This window comes from Phyllostomus discolor, chromosome X (genome assembly GCF_004126475.2).
Source record: "Phyllostomus discolor isolate MPI-MPIP mPhyDis1 chromosome X, mPhyDis1.pri.v3, whole genome shotgun sequence".
Lineage (NCBI taxonomy): Eukaryota > Metazoa > Chordata > Mammalia > Chiroptera > Phyllostomidae > Phyllostomus > Phyllostomus discolor.
Window position 1 is genome coordinate 41,945,045 of NC_050198.1, and position 13,294 is coordinate 41,958,338.

At 44.3% G+C, this 13,294-nt stretch overlaps 1 pseudogene; it reads left to right on the forward strand.

Annotated features, from left to right (window-relative positions):
- Positions 1-7,394: 7,394 nt before the first annotated feature.
- LOC114505741 overlaps positions 7,395-13,294 on the forward strand; it is a 62,635-nt pseudogene continuing 56,735 nt past the window's right edge.

Genomic DNA, 13,294 nt, shown 5'->3' on the forward strand with positions numbered 1-13,294 from the left:
GAGAGGGAGAATGAGAAATTTTTATAAAGTCTTGGCACAATAAAGTGAATGAACAACAAACTTGCAAGATAAAATATATCTCAGTTTCAAGACTTATAATTGTCAAAACTCTACAATACAGCCTATATTTGGAACCATAATGCTTATTTCTTTGTTGCTGTGTTTCATTTACTGCTGTGAACATACAAACATAACTTGGGAGAACATATAATGTTTGGGGTAGTGACCTCTTGAGGAGGAGTGGCAATTCCCTTTCTATTCTCTACATTTTTGTTTTGTTTGTTTTAAATGGGAATGACTTGTAATGCAAAAAAGGTATAAAACTATCTAAATAAGAAATTCCTCTCTGTGGATGCATCCTCAGGTTGAGAAGATATGAAACAACAGGAAAAGACCTCAATCTGCAATCAGCACCATGGGGGAATTACCCACAATTTGTAAAAGGATACATTTAGGAACAAAGCAGGAATGCAGTATTTCCTACTCTTTCACACTTTATACAGTCATCTATATGTAGCTGTTATATTAATGGCTATGCCCTGCAAGTAAAAGGGAAAGGTAGTGGAGTGAAGTGGAGGAATATGACTGGGTAGAGAGGGGCTTGGAAATCACCCAAATGCCAACAGTCTAACAGATATATTTCTCTGCAAGCATTTTTTTTTTCATGTAAGAAGCCCCCTTTTAGCTTTGGAAGTCTTACCAGGACACTTAGTACTGTCCTTTCATGTTTGACTCACTGGGGGTTCAACACATGTGTGGATACATGCTAGCACAACAGTGGTCATGACTCTCATGGCAGACTGGGTATCAAAAGAAAGCCCCAGGGATGCACATCTCAGACCTTGCTGCACATTAAAATCACTTAGAAGCATCCATATTCTCAGGTTCTCCCACCACAAACGAACTGCTTCAATCTCATCTGGGGTGGTGCTCAGGCATCTGAGATTTTTCAAAGCTCCTTGGGTGATTCTAAATGGACAGCCAAGATGAGAACTAGTGACCCAGAGCACAGGTAGAGGCAGTGTGGCATAGGGCCCTGGTCTCTAGACAGACATACCTACATCTTGGCCTGGCCACTTAACATCTCTGAGATGCAGCTTCTTCATTTGTAAAATGAGCATAACTTTAGTTCTCATCTATGACACTGCTCTGACTCTCATGTGGAATGGGACAGATCCTGTGGCAGTAGATCCTCACTAACTAGTAGCTGACATCACAAAGGCCAGATCTGGAAGAGTCCTGGGAGTCCAAAGTTGCCCTATTAAAGACAGAGACCCTGGGACATAGGGAGGGGGCAGGGCTTGTTCAAAGTTGCTCAGCTGAAGGGCAGATGTAGGGTCCCTTAATGACCACTCAGCTGCCTCCCTATCCACTGCCATAATCCACCACAGGGGCAGCACACTGACGGCCTCATCCCTAGAGAAGGGGCTCCACCACTCTAAGTGAGGCGACTTGCCTACTTCTTTGCCTTTCCTTTTCAAATGACAAAGCCACATGTTTTCTTGGCCATTAATTCAATCAATATGGAGCATCCCACAAAGAAGTCACTGAGCCCAAACTGAAATTTGGCCTTTTCTACATTCTCCCAAAAAGGTCAAAGAAATCCAATATATTGAAAATAAGCCCTGGCTGGTGTAGCTCAGTGGATTGAGCGCAGGCTGCGGACCAAAGCATCACAGGTTCGATTCCCAGTCAGGGCACATGCCTGGGTTTCAGGCCACGGCCCCCAGCAACTGCACATTGATGCTTCTCTGGCTCTCTCTTTCTCCCTCCCTTCCCTCTCTAAAAGTAAATAAATAAAATCTTTAAAAAATCTTTTAAAAATTAAAATAAAATAGAAATGTATGAAATGGATCAATAAAGAATGACTGAGTGTGGGTTTTATATAGGATAGCCTGCAGGGAGACTGAGATAGTGGTGTTTGGGCCCAATGTGCTGTTCCTGATGTCGTGGATTGCAAGACAGGTTTGATAGTGAAGTCTATGTAGAACCAGGCAGGGGAGGGATGGGTTTGGAAGATGGGAAGGAAAGGAGGGCAGAAGCTATGAGTGGCAGTGGCCTGGAATACCTGGAAGATACTGTGTGCTCCTAGAGTTTTCATTTAATTGTAGGTCTGCCATTAACTTGTTGGGACTAAGGTAGCAGGGGGTGTAGAAAGAGGGAGTGACCCCTGGATGCTAAATGTAATATTAGGAACCACTGACAAAGGACAGGATTCTTCAGCTCTCATACAACTTTTCAGGCACCCAATAGTGCATCCAAGCCAATGTTCCCCACTCAATTCCAATTTAGGAACCCAACCAGCTCCTCAATGACAAAGTAGACCCCAGGAGGCCTTTGTGGGGTGTTAATGGCAGTCCCATTGCTGGTGGATCCAATTGCTGGAGCAGGTGCCACCCTCACTGTCCCAAATCTGCATGCAGCTGGATAGCCACTCACTTCATGGAATGCTTTGGGTGTGCAGTGTTATAATTAGTCAAGGCTGCAATTTTAATTAGTCAAGGCTGCAATTTTGGCAAAGGGGCAGATGAGAACTTCTCTGAGCTCTCCTTTTTCAGTGGACCTAAAGGAGACTTTACTTTATTAGAGGTCATGTGGCTTTGTATATGAGATTTTATTGTGAGAGTTTTCAAAAGTTAACCTGTAGCACCCTGGCTGACTGACCAGAATCCTAACCAAGCTGAAACAAAGCTGGCTGAGTTTATACAGAACTACCTAGACTCACTCTAAATGCATCTGCTTTCACCAAACATTGGTGAGGTTTGGAAATCTATTATCCAGTTAATTTTGCCCCTAGATACAGGCTTGTCTCAGTGCCTCCTCTTGTGCAGTCCCATGATTTGTTAGTCATCTCAATTGCAAGAAGTTGGCTGGGCTGTCCCCCATGGCCAATGCACAGTGACATCTTCATGTGGCTCACTTGGGCCAGTGGGTGCTGGCTTGAGGTCTGCCTTCCTGGGCTAGGTGTTGACTGACTTCCATGGCCACCATTTTAGATCAAAGCAGCAGACAGCTTGCTACTTCTTAACTTCCCCTTTCAACTTTGCTTTGGGTGTGACAGATCCCCAACCAAACTTTCAGATCCTTCTAAACAAACCTTCCATCTTCATGCATGTGGTGTTTTCTAGTCTCTGTGGACTCCAAAACAGCAAGATATTGGTGCCAGCTACCATCCAAACCCTACTTCCTTCAGGCCATGCATTGCTCATGATCCTGCCCACTCACTGTGAGATTTTTAAGTTTTTGTCTTTTTACAAGAAGTGAATCTGTAGACACTGGCAGGATTTTTAGAGACACATCTCAACTTCTTTTTATACAAAACAAAATGGGATGTGATTTGCTTGTGGTCATACAAATAGTTAGGGTATAATGACAACACTACACCCCAGGTATCCCTACTTCCAGCCTGAGACCTCACAGGTCCTGCCTTTAGTGTCTGTGGGGGGAATGTCCCATGAACGAATGGTTGGTGTCCTGGCATTTTATAAATTTTATTTATTTGCTTTTAGAAAAGGGAGGGAGAAAAACAGAGAGAGAAACATCAATGTGTGGTTGCCTCTCGTGCACCCCTCACTGCGAACCTGGCCCGCAACCCAGGCATGTGCTGTGACCAGAAATTGAACCAGTGACCTTTCAGTTCATTATGAGCACATAACCCCTGGGCCAAATTGTCAAAAGGGGGAAACTGTTTATTAGTCTCCCCTTTATTCTTCACTAGTGTTTCCTCCAGTTCAGCTCAGGCTAACCTGTTTGCTAATTCTTAGTCTCTTTCTCACAACTGCCTCCATAATACATCAACAATAACTTCAATATGGGTTCACATTCCCCCTATGGCTGTCTTAGAAACTGATGTTAGCCAACTACATTGGATTTCAAGCCTTCTGAGACAAAGACGATCCCTAGACTTGCTCAGAAGAAAGAAATAAAGGCATTGTGGAGCACAGCAGAGGTAGCCCCAGAAGAGATAACATGATGCTACATCAGGATTAGGTTTGAAGAAGAAAGAGAGGATAAGAAGAAGGAGGGGAGGGAAGGAGAGAGACACAATATGCCTGAGTATATATATATAAAATCAGATTAGTATCCATGTATATGGTATAAATGCCTATATTTGGGCATGTGTGTCATTTGCATGTTTTTTTTTTCCAGAAAAATGTCCCCACAAACTTAAATTGGCCTTTCTATAGAACAAACAGGATTTTCAGCATTTCCAGAACTGCAAGAAGTGAGGCTCTGGAGAATCTTAGGGTAGCTGGGAATGGCAGGAAACCCTGAATGCTGATTGGCTTCAAGAAGAGTCAGTTTGTCTCAGGAGAAACATCAATGTGTGGTTGCCTCTCACACACCCCCTACTAGGGACCTGGCCCACAACCCAGGCATGTGCCCTGACTGGATATTGAACCAGCAACCCTTTGGTTCACAGGCTGGCACCCAATCCACTGAGCCACACCAGCCAGGGCCAGAAGACTTTAACTTAAGTCCTAGATCTTCCATTTGCTGTGTGACTATGGGCAAATCACTTCCACTCTCTGAGAGCCTCAATTTATTATTCTATAAAATAGGTTCTTGGTCTGCCCTGTGTACCTCACAGCATTGTTGAGGTGTGCACATTGGGAGCAGTAATTGTTACTGATGTTATTCTCCAGGCCCTGTGTTGCCAAGCTACCATATTGCCTTCCCCAATAGGCCTTGGCTTGCTCTTTAACAAATAAGCACCCATCCACTAGGATGGGGCATCATGTGGGGGTGGCAGAAGATGAGTGGCTGAGTCCTGACAGCACTGACCTGACAGCCAGGAGTGCTGCATTTAAAATTCCGCCTCCTGCTGCTTACCACCACTCACCATTCTTGTTTCCCCCACACTGTCTTCAGCACTTTAACATGGAAATTTGTGACTTTGACAAGCTTCAAGCAAAGCTATCTGAATGGTAGCCCCAACAAATGCACAAATGAGCTGGCCTGGGTGTGGGATTTTCTATAGCTGTGTTCTCCCTTTCTATAATGTAAATATAGCAGTTGGAAGAATTGGCAACTTTAATAATGGCCCCAAACCTATAGATGCATATGGCATATGGATTTAATGAGGTCTTAATTCATACTGTACCATCCCATGAGAAGATCTGAAGTAGTCTGTCATTGAACAAGCCTTTATTGACTGCTAACCTTATACTCCTGGACTATCAGAATGCCAGGCCCTTAAAGACAGTCTGGTCCCTCCTACTCATATTAGGACCACTGAGATCCAGAGCCAGGAAGAGGTGTGTCTGTGGATAGTGTCTCTAACACCCAGTCTGACCTCTTCGCAGGAAGAAACCCTGAGCTGGTGTCCAAACACATTCCCATGTAGCATTATTACTGGGATAAAGATGATTACTTGGGGGGAAAGAAAAAGACAGACTTTGTTTCAAAGGGCTGAATGGACTTGGCAAGGCTTGCCTATAGATAAAGCAGGTGCTGCCTGGGGGCTAAAATGGAAGCTGAAGGTCAAAGGCAAGGGCATTCTCTTAGTCCAGAGAACTCTGTGCAGGACTCAGGTTAACAAGTGTCACCTATGTTTCATCTGCATTAAGCTGATAAGGCAAAAATCATGCAGAGAAGGGGAAAAGTGGAGGCAAAGCTGAGATTGGAGGCCACAAACCTAAGGTTGAAGGCAGCCAAGGCCACAGGGCAGACCTGGATTTCTATATGTGAAGAGGGCAGAAGGGGTAGTTTAAACTTTGTGGGGATCACACACCATATTGGGCAGCACTGGCTTTCCATCCAGAAAATCTTTAAGATTTCTGCTTATAACTGGGTAAACACAGCAGCAATATCTCTCCTTACAGCAAGGCCCTATTGGATTGCAATGGCAGGGTCAAAACCATAATGGCAACCCTGTCTTCCCAGGAGGAACTCTTCTCCATCACCAGGACACCAACTCTTGTAGTTTAAATGGAGAAAAGAGAAAAACAGTTGTGGACTGCTTAGTACTTTCTTCCCTATACCCAGGTGCAGATTTCTGCTTTGTGGGGACTGAAGTTTATATGATTTGGGGCCCTCTTTACAAAAAAAGAATATAAGGGTAAAAAGGACAACATTAGGTACCAAGCCTTGGGAGGTTTGAAGGATGCATCTTGAAGCTTAGGCACAAGTGACTTTGCATTTGCCTGTGCCCCAACAATTGACTAAATAAAAAGGCAAAAGCCTTTAGCCCATGGTAGGAATTTGCTTGTATAAAATACCTGAGAGTTGTGTAGTGGGAGAAGAATTCAGAGACACCTAGTTAGTTCAGTGTATTCTGGAAGTCATACTTACAAAATAAGTACATTTTACCCTCCAAAAGCCAAATTCTGGCTCTAAAATCTACTAACTGCAGATGGATCTACCCCAGTTAGTAGATTTTATGGCCAGGCTGTTTGAGCTTTGATGCCATAAAGGCAGGGACTGGGAAGGGACATGGCATAAAAGCATCAAATCAGTCCAGAGAGGACATCCCCATGGTCTAGGTCCTCTTTTTTCCCACTTTGAGGTATGATTGACAAAATAGAAATTGTATATATTTAGGTTTACAATGTAATTTTTCTAAAACTGTATAATGTAATGATTTAATATATGCATACATTGTGGAAAGTTTTAAGTTCCCTTTTTTAACTGAAGTAAAATTCACAGAATATAAAATTAACCTTTTTTAAGTGTACAATTCAGTGCCATTTAATACATTCACAATGCTGTGCAACCAAATTAGGAGAGTTAGGCCCACTTCACAAATTCGTTATAAAGATCACATGAGCTCATGCACATGCCTAAAGTGAGCAAATGCCTGGCATGGCATACATACCAAATAAATATTCTCTTTCTTCCCACTCTTGAAAATGCAAATGCATTCTTGATGGTCCTAAAATAGCCTATAACATGGTTTATCAGAAGCATTTGCTATTCAAGACAGATCTGCCTTTACTCATTGGCTGCACTCCTGAACAGCTGTGTGCAAGGCTAACTTTTGTAAACCAAATCATAATAAAAATGCAACAAAATTTTGCCACTGAAAAGAAATCCTCAGTATATCATTTTATGAAGTAAAAGATCTCTCATCCAAACTTATCTTTTTTGAAAAGTGTACACTTGGTGATATTGGCCTTTCTTGTAATAAATCCTAATTTAATTTTGGTGACAAACATGTGCTGATGTTCCACATCTGCAAAGCACACAGCAACAGGAGTAGGTTGCATATTGGAAATGATGACAACCTAAAAATATTTTTCTTTCTCCGATTGAATCATGGAACATGTCAGATATCTTGAAAAATATTCCCTGCCTCTGTGTGTGTGTGTGTGTGTGTGTGTGTGTGTGTGTGTGTTGATGGTAGTGGTGGTGGTCTCGTGGTATTGATATAGATGAGGGTGATAGTAATAGTGATGGTGGTAAAGGTGGTGATAATGGAGATGTTGGGGGTGATGATGGAGATAGTGGTGATGGTGGTAATAGAGGTGGTGGTAGGTGTGGTAGTAATGGAGGTAGGTGGTAGTGGTTGTGGTGGTGATAAAGGAAGTCACAGCTATGAAGTGATAGTGCTGGACAGAAATGATAAATGGGAAGAAGGTGATGTTGATGTTCATTAGGTGGTGGTGGAGATGGAGGCATGGTGGGGGTGGTAGAGATAGAAATGGCGAGGGTAGAGGTGATATTGGTGGAAGTGGCAATGGGGGTGGTGATAGTGGAGGAGGTAATGGTGATATAGAGTTTATAGTTGGTGGTGGTTGTGGTGAGGTCGGTGGTGAAGGTGGTGATGGTAGTGGCAGCAGTGATGGTGATGGTGGAGACAGTGGTGGTTGTGGTAATGGTGATGGTGAAGGGAAAGGTGTGAGGATGGTGGAGGAGGTGCTGATGATCAGGGGGTGTTCCTACAGGGTATGTTCTTCTTTTTATACTTCTCTTTAAGAAATCTCTGGTGACTGGGCCAGAGGAATAAAACTCACTCTGGATGTGTTATTATAGAAACCTCAAAACTATCTTCTTGTGGTTAATTCTCTTTTTCTCACCTGGAAAATTAAATCTGAATTACTGGTGAAAACACAGGAAATATTTGCTTGTTAAAATGCTGCCAATAAAGTAATTTTATGTCATATTTAACTACAGGAAAGGGGAAGGCACTGCTAAATTCCTTAGTTGTCAAGTGGCTAAAAAAGAGATGGACAGCAGTTAGCTATAGTACACTTAGCTCTTTGAAGCCATATATTCAGAAAACAAATGTTGGGTGTTGGTGTTTGGGGGCTGGCTTCCTGAGGTATTTTGTATCAACCAAGTTGATTGTTATAAACTCCAAAGGCTTTACCTGAAAAAGGAAAAGAGGCAAGAAAATATTTGGATTTTCTGAGTGCCACACAAGCAAGCCTAAGACTAGACAACTTTGGTGCCTGAGACTTATTCTAGAAATAGAGGATTTAGAGAGTGGCACTGGTATTCTGTTCACTACAGGGACAAAAGCTTCTAATTGTACAAAGCAGGGGTGTGTAGAAGGCCCAGAATAGAAATCTCACCAAAATGAGCACACACTAGGGAGGGAAATGGTGAACCACACTGAGAAGGAGCTGGAACTCTAGTGGGACAAACAATAGGTAAACAACTGCAAGAACAGAGTATGGGCAGTATTCTTCAGAGGAATGAAGAAACAGTGATATGACAGAGTAGCCAGCAGGCTGTTTTGAGGTGCAGACATTTAAGCAGACATCTAAATGCAGTTCAGGAGATGGGCTTGGAGCAGAACTTTAAGATTAGAGGACAGAAATAAGAAGGCCCTGAGGAGAGCTCTTTGTGTGTTCCAGGGAAGAGTATGTGGCCAGTAGGCTTCATGCACAGTGAGCCCAGGAAGCAGCTTTGAGCTCTCAGAGGGCTTTGCTGGCCATGGGAAAAGGTGTAAACTGTAAGTTGTTGGCAGTAGGAAGCAATTGGTTGGGGAGTTAAACAGAGGAATGACTGGCTTGATCTGTCTGTAAATGGTCTCTCTGGATGTTTATGGGAGAGGAAGAAATGGATGTTGCAAGAGTAAAGACCAGTTACTGAGGCAAGGACTCTGTAGTAGGGATAGAATCCAGAGTGGGGGTTGAGCCAGCTTTGGCAGAGGAGAGGAAGCAGGCCACTTGGGGAGTCATGAGATTTATGATTTTTTCCTCAAGCAGCACAGAGGGGAGTACCCATTTATTAGGGGAAACTATGGCCTTGAAAAAAAATTAACCAAAGCCCAGTGACCTAGAGCAGGGAAGGGCAAACTTTTTCTGTAAAGGCCCAGACAGTAAATATCTTAGGTTTTGTAGTCCATGTGGCCTCTGTTGCAACTCTGTAGTATGCAGTATGTTAACAATGGAGTGTGGCTGTGTGCTAATAAAACTTTATTTACAAAAATAGGCTGTGGGTGAGATTAGCTCATGGGACACCTGAGCTACAGCACAAGCTGTGCATCTTTCCCCAGGGAAGCAGTTATTTCCAAATTGCCGTACTCATACTTCAAAGAGTCCATAGGCCTGTTGTTCACAAGACGGTGATAAGCCACATTTTTGGAACTGAAAAGACTTAAGATAGAGCACCAAACAAGTTAGGTGACCAATTCTGAACTAGGAAAAATATGTAGTACTCCCAAGTGCCACATTTCACCTCCACTAATGACAGTTGTTATTATTGAGCATCTGATGGTGGGTTGTTTCCCAGGTCCCAGGGAAAGGAGAAAACACTGCCTCCTCCAGAATGTCCATGGGCCTTGCTCATCTAGCCTTTCTATACCCATGAACAATTCCCATGTCATCTAGCAGACCAAAGCATACCCACCTTCTTCAGACCTTCATGGGTCTCTATAATATGGCCTCACCTTCTACCCCTTCTATTCCCAGCCTGGTGCTCTGGCCAACCTCAGGTCTGCCATACGAGGCTTGTGCATTTCCTGTATCCACAACACAGCTCTCTGAAGGCCAGGACTGTTTTCTCCTCATCTCTGAACCTCCAGAGTTCCTAGCACCATGACAAGGTAATCTGCAGATTTGAATTAATCTTTGGAGCAAAAGGTTTCCTGTAAATTATCTTATTCTTTTCACATTTCCAGCACAAGGCCAAGAGACAACCACTTTTCCGAAACTGTAATGAGTTTGCTAACTGGCCCAATGACCCTGGACACACATGCCCCTTCTCCTTTATGTTTTTTGGCCCCATGGGTTCAACAAAAGGGGTACCTGGGATGTTTTCTGACCAAGAGGAAATAGCAGCCACTGCTTATTGAGGATTTACTATGTGCCATGTACTGAGCCATGGGAGGTAAGGAGTAAGAGCAGGAGGTCTCAGGGTCATGGGAATGGCTATGACATCTGACAGCCTTGGGAAGCAACCAAAGGGAGAAATAGCTCTGGATGGGGAGTCAGGAACATGACTGAACCCACCCCCCCCAGTACTGGAGAGAGGCAGACAAAGGCAAGTTTGTACAGAGAGGTGGAGGGTGGGAAGTAGTGGCAGTGGCAGCCATGCCTGGTACTTGAGTCTGGTCCCTCAGTGGTCAAGTCCAGCAGTCTGTGGCTCCCACTTGTCTTTCTAACTTTGGTACTTTGCAGGTTGGAGATCTGGTGAGAGGGTAGGCAGGAAATCAGGAAGAGAAAGGAAAGGAAAGGCAGGAAGGAAGAAGAGGAGAAGGAAAGGAGGCAAAAGGGGAGGATGGGGGCCTTGGACAAATTATTCTATGTTGACTGTAGAAATCAAAATCTGTAGCCCAGACCTTAGAAGCACATGCTATTCCCCACCCTGAGTTCTAGAATGTGGCACCTCAGAGGCAACTTATGACCCAAATATCTGTCTGCAAACAGTCACCTTGAGCTCTCCAGTTAGGGATTTTCAGCAAAAGTAAGAGGCCTCAGCTGTCACAGGTCAGCCTAGAGTTTGGGGAGTTCCAGGCCTGCATCCCCAGGCCTGGTCTCCCAGTTGACATACATACACCATAGAGGGGGGTGGTGTCTGAGCCTTAGGTCAGCCAAGCTATCCTTCAGCACTAACCTGGGGTTCAACAGTGTCTAACTCTCTTCCCTGGGGACCTTAAGCTCCAGACACTTGTCATCTTGGGCCTAACATAAAGGAAGTTGGGGAGGAGGAGTGAGGCAGAAATGCAAACAAGGCCAGCATAGGCTCCTGGAAGTCCAGAAATAGGCAGTACCAAGCTCCCAGATGCCAGCAGAAGCCAGCTGCCAAACAGAACTCTTCCTTTCAGCATCTTCTCTTTCAGACAGACTGATTTTCAGGTCAATGGTTTGCTGAACTGGGCTGCTCAGGTAGGACCCAGATGTAGAGCCCAGCAGTGTGGTGCAAGCCAAGCAGTGCTTAGCCTGGCAGAAGAGATCCATCTGAAGGCAAGCTCTCTGACAGGCGGCCCACTCTGGTTGGATGTCTGGAGCAGGAAAGGACTGTTACTGCAGGAAGAGAGTGCAAAGGGACCTAACAGATGCATTCTCCATGGGGAGGATCCTAAAATAGAAAGGCACATACACACTGCAAGCCTTGACCCAGAATGCTCAGGACTACACCATAAATCTAGCTCTCCTCAGTGCAGTGGGGCTGTTGATGAGATTGAAATAGCCTCAGGGATCCTGTGTGTTCCTACTTGAACAGCAATAACAAATGTTTCCCATCTCCCTTCTGAGCCAGTGCCAATCTCTCATCATTAAAAAACAGTGCTAATGGAAGTTATACCCTATGAGGTTTATACCACATTCACATTCACATCTTATTCATCATCATCTAGAAACACTGATGTGGACAGAGGGCAGATTATAAACCCTGTTTTATTGGTGTAGAGACTGAAATCCAGAGACTCATGCAAGATCTCAGTGTCAGGGACAGCTGTCTCCTCAATAACCTGGTCCCTGGATCACCTGGTGCCTGAAAGTAGGGCCACGTCTACAACATGCCCACAGCCTACATGGAGCAGAGGACACTGGGTTTCTTCTCTGGGCTTCCAAGTGGTCTATTCCCATAACTCAGCCCAGGTCCCAGCTGGCTGTCCTGACCTCCCCATGGCAGATGCTTAATCAGCCTGGATTGCTGCTCGTGTGCTGGGTAGTCGATGACACTGGGCAGAATGTTCCAGGGAGCCACCAGGATGAAACAAAGATGCTTCTGCTCTTTCTCTGTTTGTGGCATGTTTCTGCCAGTGGAATAAAATCTCCAGGTAATTTGAGACTCTGTTTTGGCCCAAAGCATCATGCTAGCTTGCAGAAAGCCTAACTATCTGAGCTCCTAGACTGGGGATGAGAAGCAGCAGAGGGGGAAGAGCTTTGGAGTCAAGTTGCCTGGGTTTGTTGTCTGAATTCCCCATCTACTGACTGCCATAACACTAGAAAAGTCCCTCTCTTCTCAAAGTCTCAGTCTTCTTACTGGTGAAGTGGAATTATTAATCCCCATGCCACAGTAGTAGATAAGCTAACTTGTACAAAGTAGCTCATGTGAGAGTGCCATCAACCATCCTTTCTTCATGGTTCCAGAGTAGGACAAGTACAACTGTAGAACAGGAAAGAGTTGTTCCCAGTAGAAAAGGCCTAAAAATAATTTGTTCCTTGAATGTGAACTGATGTAGTCCAGGATTTAGCCCAGGGCTGGGCACATAGAAAAAAAAAAAAACATGGAAACAGGGCACCTAGAGGAAAGAGGCTTACTGAAGGTCTAACAAAGTCCTCGTTACAGCCCTGGGATCAGATTCTAGGTCTCCCTACTGAGTCCTATAGTCTGTTTACAAGGAAAAGCATATCTGCCCAAGGATGATGAATAAAGACTTTAAACTCTATCAGACCCTGCAGCAGGAGATGAACAGACCTCCTCCTGCTGGGTATTTCTACGTTCACCAGTTTAAAGAAGAAAGCCAGATAGAATGTAGCCAGTACTTTTGTAGCCATCCAATTCTTCATATTCCCTGTTACACTCAGGCCTCCTCTCTCCATTTTCTTCAGCCTACTTGCATTTAGATGTAAGGGTGAGGAATTGCTTTTGGTCATACTGTGGGTGGAAAGCAGGCTAGGGACACAATCCAAACGGGGACACTTGATGTAGCTTCCTACTTTCTTGATGGGCATCTTCCTGTAGGTCACTGGATTTCTCAGACCTTAGTGTCCTCATCCCTCAAGAGGGAGAATGGTTGGGAAACTCAGAAGGAGTATGTGGTATGCCAACTCATTATAACCTATTGACATTATTGTCAATAAATGACAAGACACAGAAAATGCACAATGGGCAATGTCTCCTTCCTTCTTCAACCAATGGCCTCAGTTGACCCCATTTTGTCTGGCACTGCTTCATG